This window comes from Mytilus galloprovincialis, chromosome 11 (genome assembly GCF_965363235.1).
Source record: "Mytilus galloprovincialis chromosome 11, xbMytGall1.hap1.1, whole genome shotgun sequence".
Lineage (NCBI taxonomy): Eukaryota > Metazoa > Mollusca > Bivalvia > Mytilida > Mytilidae > Mytilus > Mytilus galloprovincialis.
The window spans coordinates 70,369,717-70,379,867 of NC_134848.1; positions in this window are offsets into that span (position 1 = coordinate 70,369,717).

The following is a 10,151-nucleotide window of genomic DNA, read 5'->3' on the forward strand; positions in this document are numbered from 1 at the left end:
TTGTTATTTTGCGCACTATTTACATGCCACATCATAATTGCTACATTTAAGCAAAACGAAAATTAAAAATTATATTGCAATATAATACATTGAAATTAAGAATGGAAATGGGGGAATGAGTCCGACATCAGCCCGACAAGAGAACAGAAATCGACTGAAGGACACCAACGGGTCTTCAACACAGCGAGAAAACCCAGCAGCTGGAAGCGGTTTCAGCTGGCTCCTAAACAAAATGGATATTAGTTCAATGCAAACTGACATCAAATCAAACAAAAAATATAACCAATAAATAAAGGCCTACTAGCAGTTACTTACAGACCTAAATCAAAGCTGATCAAAAGATTATATCATACCGTCATAAAATATTTAAGAAGAACATAACCCGTACCATGCAAACAGTTGGTTTTAGAATAAATGTGTTTATATCCGATGTAAAGAACCTATGAGTGAATCAATATAAATACCAAAATATGCCATCTTTAACGATCCTATCCATATCCTTTGGATAATTCTGTTTAAAGGTTTGGTTAGTTTTTAGGTGTACATTTTTTGCTTTGTATAGATTATTAACATATAAGGTTGGATGTGAAATACGTGAACGTATAAGATGTCTGCATGTTGATTTATATTTACGAAGGATGTCCTTGTATCGATCATCAAATCTAGTAAATGTTTTGACTAGTTTGTGATATCGAATACCTGGTGTAACAATTTTTTCAGTAAAACAGATTCTTTTCGTAAAAATCAAATACGTTGTTACATACACAAACGAATCGAACAAGTTGAGATATGTAAACACCATAACATGCTGACCAGTGAAAGTCACCGTCAAAATGGGATGATTAACAATAGGAAACGAAAAATCATCTCTTTAATTATCATACACGTTGGTTCATGTTTAAGTTTTCCTTTAAAGGTATAGATATCAAGATCAAGGAAAGGGCAGTGTTCAAAGTGTATTAGCTTAACATTACTAGTTACATAGTGTGCTAGTGACCAAATACGGTATATATGGATGGGGTCAGTAAATTACATATGGGGTGAGAGAATACGGTATATATGGGGTCAGTTAATTTCATATGGGGTGAGAGAGCAAAGCTCTCACCCCATATGGAATTTACTGACCCCATCCATATATACCGTATTAGGTCACTAGCACACTATGTAACGAATTTATCTTACCGACTATCTTAACGTGTGAAATTTAGACTAGTGACCTATCAAAATGAGCAAGTCTTGTTAGCATTAAGAAACTACTTCCATTGATTCTATAAAAACAGATGCCGACAATAACAACTTGTTATAGGTTTAAATGTGGTTTATGACTTTATTTCAATCTTAATCGTCAATTTCTTTGTCTGTTGAAACTTTTAATATTTTTTCTCAGTACCGTTTTGTTTTTATAAACGGACGTAACACCATTACTAACCGGGTATGAATTAAGCCCCGCCTCCTTTCTTACCTAATATGGAATATAAAGGGACGTAACTCCACTACTGACCATATATGAGATAAGCCCCGCCTCCCTACTAACCTAATATGAAATATACACGGTCTTCACGCGGACGCTTTTAACCAATCATATTCCTAGAAATGCATAGGAGGTAAGATAATACTATTTACCGGATTTGTAATGATTTGAAATGTTGAGCAGGATCTGCTTCCCTTCCGGAGCACTTGATACCACCCCTAGTTTTTGGAGGGGTTCGTGTTGCTTATTCTCAAGTTTTCTATGTTGTGTCATGTGTACTGTTGTTTGTCTGATTGTCTTTTTTAAATTTTTAGCCCTGGTGTTGTCAGTTTATTTTCGATTTATGAGTTTGACTGTTTGACTTTAGAGTAAATACTTAGGCCTAAAAAAAAAATGTTGTGTTTCCGGTCACCCGACCGACCGTCCTTCAGACCCCTGACTCAAAAGTTTTTAAAGCTGATGTGGGAAAAAAAATAATTTGTATACCTATTTGAAAGAAAATAAAAAATTCTAAGTCCCTCGATCTTTTTATCGCCCCAAAAGAAAACAACGCTACTTTTAAACTCGAGGCTTATTTTTAGAATGTACTGGAAAGTGGAATCTTCTTGGCTAATTATATATGCGGGAGCATGCGCAGTAGTTATTTTCGTTTGTCAGTGTTTGAACATTGCAACACAACGCGTCCTATTCAATGTTCAACGCGGAAAGTGTGACCATTTCGCGGAGAAAAAAAATATTTCTAAATTTTACAGAAAGTAACACCTTTTTTGACATTAGCAATGAAATTCATCCAATGTCTAACATCGATGAAAAAAAATACACAACACAAATTTTGTGCTCGGCCACCGGCAAAAATGACTGGACCGAGATTGATGACAATAACACAACTGTTGAAACAATGCAATCTTTTGGAATTAAATTTATCAAATTTTCATGCCAGACCCTTCTTCAAAATGAACCTGATATTAATCCATCTGAAACTGGTCAGCCAATCAACGCTTTAGACATTCTGATGAAAAGCCACAGATGCTTTGCCAAAAGAAAGTGTCTTGCCAGGTACAGTGTATATAATATATTTGTCTATCTGGGTTTGGGAAGATGTTTGGTTCATGTTCCTATAAATGAATCTGCCCCACATCTTCTCAATTTCTTTCTCTGACAATCCCAAACTTTTGGTCCTGAAATAGGGGAATTGGGTTTAAAAAGCTAATTTCCTAGGGGAAGTGCTGCCCAATTTGTTTTTAAGTTTGGACTTCGTTTTTCAGGGGTATTTTAAAAGGGGGTAAACTAAAAGTTATTTCAGGGGGATTTTTAAAGGGGTAAACTAAAAGTTATCTCCCTGAGATTTTTAAAGTGGGTAATCAATCTCTTTCTATTAAATCCTAAACTTTTGTCTGGTAACTACAAAAAAAAAATAAAATAAAAATAAAAATCCGTACCTACCATCCCTTCAAAATTTCAAGGGGGTGATCGGAAACACAACATTATTTTTTTTTAGGCCTTAATTCTAATGCAATTATTTTGTATCAATGGTTCTGATTGGATGACAGGTAGCGTAAAATTCCATATCTCCTTGTCTGTAACTAAGGAAGCCGACATTTTGAATTGCTGAATGTATTGACATGTAGTTTTTACAATAATAAGCCAAACAAACTCACATGTTGCACCTAAAAATCTTCATTTTATTACATTCTGAAGAGGCACAGCGGGCAGAAAACGCCTGGTGTTTATGTTTGACGCCAATATGTCATCCAAATATCTAAAGTATTATCATTTTTTGTATCTGATGTTGTTTCGATGGGTCTTTTCTAATTTTAGTCATAAATTTGTAAATCAAATTGTTCTTCATAGCAACACAGAAACGTGTACATTAAATGGTGCATATATATTCCCCATTGGAGTTCCAATAACTTGACCTTATACAGAATCTAGATAGTGCAGAAGTGTCTTCGACAATATTTGACAGAGAAGAGAATTATAAAAATTATTTCATAACTAAAATGCTGTTCAGTAGAAAAATTATATTTAAAATAATTGAATGGTATAATTGCAAATGAGATAACTCCACCAGAGTCAACACGACGTTTTAGGAAATTCAATACGATTTTGTGGCTGATGTAAAATACCAATACTGATAAAGGCTATAGCGGGTACCATCTTCAAAACCACAGTTAATCACTCATTATACACATGACATGGGTAAAATCTCTTTGTTCTTGTTGTGCTATAATCTGAATCATGCACAGCTAAGTTGTGCATTAAATATACTGCACAGTTCAAATCTATTTTTACCTTTAGGGGCGTTCCCTTGTTTCCTGGATTCTGAAAGGGGTGTTACATGTTTCTATAAAATTATAAAAATATCAACGATTGTAGTGAGACTAGTAAACACGTTACGTTGTCCAATTAAAGGATGAACAACCTATTATCCCCCCCCCCCCAAAAAAAAAAACGAAAAAAAAAAAACAAAAAAAAAAAAACAACAAATCCGCCATCCGACTTGAAGTTACTAAAAAGAGGATTAATTAAATTACTTAGTACATTGTACAAACATCGTAGTTTCAAAATTAGGAAAAACATGATGATGTATTGATTGTGAGTGTTTTATTAATAACGTCTCTTTTAAGCGCCACATGTCGGCTATTTCATGGCGCACTGTTTTTAATGGTAAAGGTAGCCGGAGTGCCCGTAGAAAACCATACACCTTTGATAGGAAAACTGGCAGTCCTGATCAATTAATATTGGATTTGAATAAGTTTTAGACTCAATGAAATTCATTACGATTTTTGGCATATTTATTTCTATAAAGGAACTAATTGGGTATCGAATCTAAATTTGGGAGGAGGGGGAGGGTTAAAGAGAATATATATATGTTTGTTATCCTCCTTAAAGAGAGTATGAATATACATGAACATAAATACAATTGTGGTATAATACAGAGTGTAATTAATAATGAGAATTTAAATAACGATTTGAATTTTAACAGAGTCGAACATAAGAAAAAATAGAATTAAATCGCAAATAATTTAACAACGTAGGAAGAAGCCTAAATGAAAAAAAAACCCATAAATTTAAAACTCACCAACCTCTTACCACATACAGTCCGTGTAACGTAAAAGTTAACAATACGAACGATGCCCGAACTATGTACGTACGATGCCCGAACGATGTACGTACGCTTCCCGAACGGTATACGAATGCAAACGAAACGTTGACCGAACGTTGTACGGACGCTGAACGAATGATGTACGAACGAAACTATGTACCATAAACCATACCATAAACGATATCTTAAGCGCCCATTTATTGAATATCGTATGGTTTTGCGTAAATCGTTTCATTTAGCGTATACCGTATCGATTAGCGTACATCGTATCGTTTAGCGTATATCGTATCGTTTAGCGTACATCGTTTCTTAGCGTGCATAGTTTCGTTTAGCGTATATGTTTTTTTTTCTAAAATATAAACTGTGTTTTGTTAAATCTTTTTATAAAGGTGATAATATGCGTAAAATTAGGATTGGATGCACGTTTCAGTTTGTAATTAATAATTTAATAATTTAATCTGACTCGATGTTGATCCAACATTATTTACATAAACACTTTAAAAGCAATTATGATTTTTTTTAGCCGTAGAAATACGTACTTGGTGAATGTGCAAGTAAACTACAGTCTGCAGAGTAGTCAGTCAACATTTTTTGAAAAAAGCCTAAAGTATCACCCTTTTTTTCCAAATGAACAATTCAAGTTTTTTAGATGGAAGTCGGAATTATTATAATGTTCTTACAAAAATATATCCGGGGTCTTAAGGATGACTTTTTGTTTATGCCCGCGTCACACTGTCCCGCTTTTTATATACGATGGACACCCGAATACGAAAATTGTAAGTTCGTACGAAGTCGTTCCCGATCTCGTTAAAATACCAAAAAGTGACCGAAGCAAGTACGATGAATAACGAAGTCTATACGATGGTGCCGAAATTATTTACGATAGCAAAAGATGGACATACGAAGGTTAACCGAAGACGGGTATTTAAGCTTCATATCTCAGCCGAAGCCTACACGATGGATCACGAAGGCTACACGATGGATTACGAAGGCTACACGATGGATTACAATGATGGCGCGATGGCCATACGATGTCTAAAAGACGTCGTGTACAGCTTACAATGCATTTTAATTATATATCGATGGCATCACGCGTTTTAAATTGTTTGATCAATATTGAATATATATTATATTGTACATTTCATTTCTCGTTTAATCACAAGACGGAAGACCGTGGGCTTGAAGGGTAAAACTTGACTCTGAGTCTCTGCATATAATGCCACCAAAATCTGGTAAAATACATGTATGTACATAATACAAGTATACAAACGATCTAAAAATGCGTTCTACCTGTTTTGAACTTTTTATGATACGAACAGAATTTCGACAACATATCGTTTCTGTACAAGTCTGCCATGCATGTCGGGAAATCGATCTTTTTGTCTAATTCTTATGAAACTTAGTTTATTATCCCCTCGCCTACTACATGTAAGTTGCGTGTAGATAAAATTGTTACGGACACTCTAGAACCAAAATGCTCAAAACTTGGTATGGTGTTACTCGTTAAGAATATCTTAAGCGCTATTGACTTTAAAGTTCAAAGGTCAAGGTCACAGTGGCAGTTGTAATACAAGGCAATATAACCCTTGTGAACACTCTAAAACCAATATGCTTCAAAAGATTTTTACCACATTTGGTATATTGTTCCTCCTTGTAATGATCTGACATTTTTTACGTTCAAGGCCAAAGGTCAAGGTCATGCAGATGGACTTGTTTTTTCTCCTTGAAATAGCATAATACACAGGAAATTGGTTGCTCATTTTTTTACCTGCTGGTTCTAAAGACAATATTAAAGGTATTTCCAGTTATTGAATTTTTTGGTTGATTTCTAAAAAAAAAAATTGTTTATCTATCGAATATGCATATTCAATTTACCATTTTCTGCATGTGTCATATACAAATATAGTGTCCATATTTGTCCCCAATATGTTACATACGAGCGGATGCCACGCTCGGCATTGCCTTGTTTGAACTTCAAAATGTGTGCACTAGTCTGAATAATCACCCATAATTATGTCCATGTTTACTGATCTATCTTAAAGGTAAGGTAATGGGTTCGTTGATCCCTTTTATTCAAAAAGAGCTCTTTCCAGGAGAATATCATAATAATATAGACAAAAGGAAGGATGTGGGGAAAGCTACAAATGCGGCAAAATATGACATATAAAAAACATAATGGTTATTGAGTAAACATTCGTGTGACAACAACTCAGACGATACATAAAAAATCAGAATAATGAAGAAAAAGTTGGTTTCCCTATATACGTGTACCTGCAGTGTTGGTGTACGAGGCGCGTTTAAGATTTTCATTATGTTACTTGATATGAAAAATTGACAAAAATAATATTTTACTTGTAAAAGTAAATCCTGAGCCTGTAATAGCTGCTCTTCTTGTTCCATTTGAATTAATAGAAACAACGCTGTCGCCTTTCTTGTTCTCATGGAATCATATGATATGAGCTGAAACGTCTTTCTTAACTGTCGTATTAGACTGACCAGTGCATATCGCGCATGGTACTTTAAATGTATTTTAGCGCGAAAATTAACTTACATTTACATTTAGCTGGATTTATTGCCGTCGTAGTTCCATCTTGTCGCCTTCGTACTTTTATTCGATGGCAACACGACGGGATTACGAGGTCTTCACGAAGTCGTGTTGCCATCGTAAGACCTTCGGGTAGCTTCGTGATTCATTCGTGTAGACATCGTAATGCCAAAACTGCCCGATGGAAACGATGGAAACACGAATGCAATACGATGTTCAAAGATGCATTCCCGGTGACATTACGATGGTGAGGAAGGTGATACGAACTCAATACGAACCCTCAACATCGGACGCACCTTCGGGGATTTTTTAACATGTTAAAAAATTTAGAACCCTTCCCGAAGTTGTCCCCGAAGGCTAGAAAAAGTGGCCGATGGTTCTACGATGGTTAAAGATGGCACTACGAATAGCCCGATCTGGATACGATCAGTCCCGATTTTGAAAATTTCCATAATCGTGTTGCCATCGGCGTAAAAATCGGGACAGTGTGACGCGGGCATTAAAAAGATTGTTAAATATTTTTATATTTTCTCTTTTATAGCATGTATTTAAAAATCGACTGAATAGCAGTTTTATCTGTGTGTCGTAATTAAACCATTTTGTTTTTATTATAGATTTTTTTTATTCATTTTGAAATCAGACGAAAAAAAACAAATATTCGAGAAATTTCAAATAAAAACAATTACTCATCATCTGCCTCATCAACTCTTAATATAAATCCCTACCAATGTACAAACGATTGTGTATTATTTTACCTATAAATGCACTTGACTTCAAACAATCATCAAAAATTGCTCCGGAAGGGTAAGCAGATCCTGCTCCACATGTGGCTAACGGTATCGAAGGCTATATTTCTTTAAAGACTTCAGGTTCTAAGTTTAAACTGTTGCCTGTACATTCATGCCAGAGTGCGAGTACACAGTATGTGACATTACCTTCTTTTATTTAAAAGAAAACATATTGCATATATCGATATACCGTGAAACCTGTCTAATCCGACACCTGAGTATTCCAACATCCTTTATGCTTGGTCCAAATATATGTATATCCTTGCAGAGAAAACCTGAGTATTCCGATACCCTGCTTAATCTGACAAGTATAACTGAGCCCCAAAGTGTGTCAGATATCACAGGTTACAGTGTAAATTGTAACTATAGAATCTAAGGTATGACATGGAAGTAAAAAATATATATTTGTATCAAAACAAACAATTTAAATTTACAGATGGACGAAGTGATATGGACTTTATTATGTGTGATGAAACCCTTCCTGTCATTGAAGACATAGCTGAATCTTGCTAAAACCCGTTATCGTTGCTAATTGTAAGAGAATCCAATACACCTGATGGATACGTCAAACTACAGCTCGTTATAAATGATGTTCCGTGTACACACATACACCTGCCGAACGTATGGGACGTCAATATTCCATTGGAATGTTTAAAAACTGATAGTTTGGGACGAATAGTTTTATTTGATATACCGTCTACACCTGACGATTATATTGGTTCCAGGTGTATGAATAAGCCTTCTGCAAAACATGGACCAATTGATATAGTTCAATGTTTTAGATGTAAAACATGGCCTTCATTCGCACAGGAATGGATTTTCAGACAACGACTATTTGGATGGCCTTTAACCAATACCATTCAAGAGATTGCATCACTAGGATGTTTTGTTGTCAGAAAAGGTCACCCGTATTCATCGGATAAAGATTTAGAATGGAGAATATCTTTGTCTCTGCAGGAAAGGAAACTAATGTTTTGTCTTACAGATGTTCAATATAAGTGTTACTATGCTCTGAAAATGTTTAATCGGAATCTTATAAAACTGGACTACATAACTTCATACCATTGGAAGACATGTTTGTTGTATGTCATAGAAGAGAATAACCAGAATATTTGGCAAAAGACGCTTCTTGTTCAATGTGTCGAACTGTGCATAGAGCATATGTTAAAATGGGTTAATAGTGGATTTTGTCCCAACTGCTTTATTCCTAGAGATAACTTGTTTGAAGGGAAGCTAAATGACAAACGGAGATTAATTTTAGAAAATATATTAAAGCAACGTTTAGATATTGGATTCTTAGTTGACCTTACGTCAAACAGTTTTTTTAGTGACAACTTGAAATTGTGGGAAAACTGTAATTGGTTTTAACTGGCTTCAGTCATGGAGATTATTATATGAAAAAATCTTATTTGATATTAGAGTAGGTATTATCATCCATTCTGGTTTTATTGTTAATATTAACATGCTAGACCACGACTATCAACAATCCAATAAAAACATCGCTAACTACATTAAATTTCTTTGGAAAAGGCTATATCTTATTCAACGAGTTAACACTATTACTGAACACACAACAGCAGAAACAAAAAGTTCGCTATCTTTACTAATTCCCTTTATCAATACTAATTTGGCCAGTAATATTTCGTCAATCGCTATCCAACATCCAAATGAACACGTTCGATGTTTCCTCTTATTAGGATCTCTCTCCTATTTGATTTATGGAGATTTATCTGGACGCTTGAAATTTGTATCTGTTCTATATGCTATTGGATTGTATGAAGACTGCCATTGGTTCTTAGAACAAGAAGACGAGCAATATATCAAGAATAGTCCATCGGTGTATATTTGTAGTTCAACACATTTTAATCTAGCAAGGATAGACAACACACATATTAATACTTCAGAGGTGTTTACATGCGTTTCGTTTTTGCCATCTGAACTTCAAATTACTCCAGATGCCATGCAATATGAAATGTTTAGATGTATTGGTATTAGGTCACAGGAAAACCAAAAATCAAATGTGGTCTGCAACTGGAATTACAGAGCAGTTGTTGACTGCAATATTTATTTTTTCTTGCTCAAATATTTAATTAAGAGAAAACTCAGAAGATACCAAGAGACTGAACACGCTAGACTAAGTATCGCTAAATTACTTTTTGGAACAAACGTCAGACATCGGGACGTAGCTTGTAACGTGTTGACTTGGATGTCATGCTCTGATTTGATGATACCTACTGCGCT